Genomic DNA, 1562 nt, shown 5'->3' on the forward strand with positions numbered 1-1562 from the left:
ACGAGCGGAGGAGATTACCGGTGAAGCGTCCGCTTGGAGATCTTCCAGTGAATAAGCAAGCTATCGCGTTGAGTTGCTTTTGAGGAAAAAAAGAGGAGAACTTATTTTTGCCTCTTTGATTTCTTTCACTGCAAACAAACACACTATTTCACCCCTCCTGCCTGCTGTCATCCTCTCTTTTGTTATCTTTGCCCGCTCCTGTTCTCATTCTTTCTCTTAGCATCTGCCGATTCGTGTTAGCGGCTGGCTTTCTCACCTGGCATGTCTCTGCTTTCTCTTAAGCAACGTCCAGCGTGAGAAAGAAGGTAGAGAGGCCCGTTCACTCGAATTTTTCCATGATTCCATAAGTCAGTCAGCCACATAGGAAAAAAGAGAGGGGCGCGGAGCCGCGGGAACCAAGAAGAATCTCGTTCCGCTTTCAGCACACGATCAATCGATTTTCTTTCTCTTACAGCGTCTGCATCGATGTTGGTGATATCGATGATGTCGGCAACGGTTGATTCTACTCCTTACACATTTTTTTCTCCTAGTTATGCCTCTCTCTCCTATCTTTCTTTTTCTCTGCCTTCGGGGCCCCAATAAGAAAACGTTTTTTTCCCTTTTCCTTCGGAGGGTTTTCCTTTCTTGGTAACACCTTCTCGTGTTATTTCTTCCTTGACGGGAAGGCGAGAGTGCCCGTGCTTCTCTAGCCGTGTGTATCATCTTTATTTTCTCTCCTTCTTGCCTGGATATCGCTCTTTCTCTACGTGATAGCGCACCAGTCCGGTGAAAATTTTGCCGGTTCCTCGTATGGACTTAGATATCTCTTTCTTTTCTCTTCCTTTCCTGTGTCCTTCGGATCTGTGGGCCACTGAGTCCTCCTTCTTCATCCTCTTCTCTGATTTTCTGGGGACGTTCCTTCTGAGTCGACCGCTTGCTCTTCATTCTCCTCCCCCTCCGCTTCTATTTTTCTCTTTTTAGAAACGAAACAGAGCAGAAGACTTGGAACTCGAGTAGGGGTTGAGATGACTTGACTAGGTGACTTCTCTTTTTTCTGTTTCTCTCTTGTCGCGTCGCCTTTCCGAGTTTTCATTTACGCCTGCTTCTTTCCATCTTTCCATCGAGGCAGCTTCTTCACCTATCGTTCTTTTTCCTCTCTCTCGTTTTTTATCTTTCTCTTTCTTCACTTCTTTCGTACCGACCGTATTCTCTCGTCGTGTCTCCTTCGTCTCTTGCTATTCTCTCTGCGCCTGTTTTTCGTCGACTTTCCAAGGAGTTGTTGGAATTAAAGCTTTCTCGTTTTGTGTCCGACTATCTCTTCGGCGCGCTCATTCCACCCTCGTGCTTGGTTCTTTCTCTCCCTTCTCATCCCTTGAAGCGCATCCTGGTTATCTGGAAAACTGAGCAGGTGGTCATCTCACCATCTCACTCTCTCCGTCTTCCTTTTTCTGACTGTTCTTTCCTCTCTTCTCGCTCACCTCTGAGTTGCTGCTCCAGTTTCATTCTCTTTATTTAGATGTATATACATGGATAGACTGGGATTTCTAGAGCTGTCTGTATTCTTACACGGACCTGTTTTTGTT

General features: G+C 46.0%; 1 protein-coding gene across 1 annotated transcript in view; it reads left to right on the forward strand.

Annotated features, from left to right (window-relative positions):
• Nucleotides 1-16: 16 nt before the first annotated feature.
• The window catches only part of CSUI_005808 (uncharacterized protein), a 2259-nt gene continuing 713 nt past the window's right edge, over nt 17-1562 (forward strand). The window contains exon 1 of the mRNA XM_068065976.1: nt 17-1562. This exon is cut by the window's right edge and continues 713 nt beyond it. The gene's annotated coding sequence lies outside the window, so the exon portion shown is untranslated.

The sequence above is a fragment of the Cystoisospora suis genome, assembly GCF_002600585.1.
Source record: "Cystoisospora suis strain Wien I chromosome Unknown contig_2820, whole genome shotgun sequence".
NCBI lineage: Eukaryota > Apicomplexa > Conoidasida > Eucoccidiorida > Sarcocystidae > Cystoisospora > Cystoisospora suis.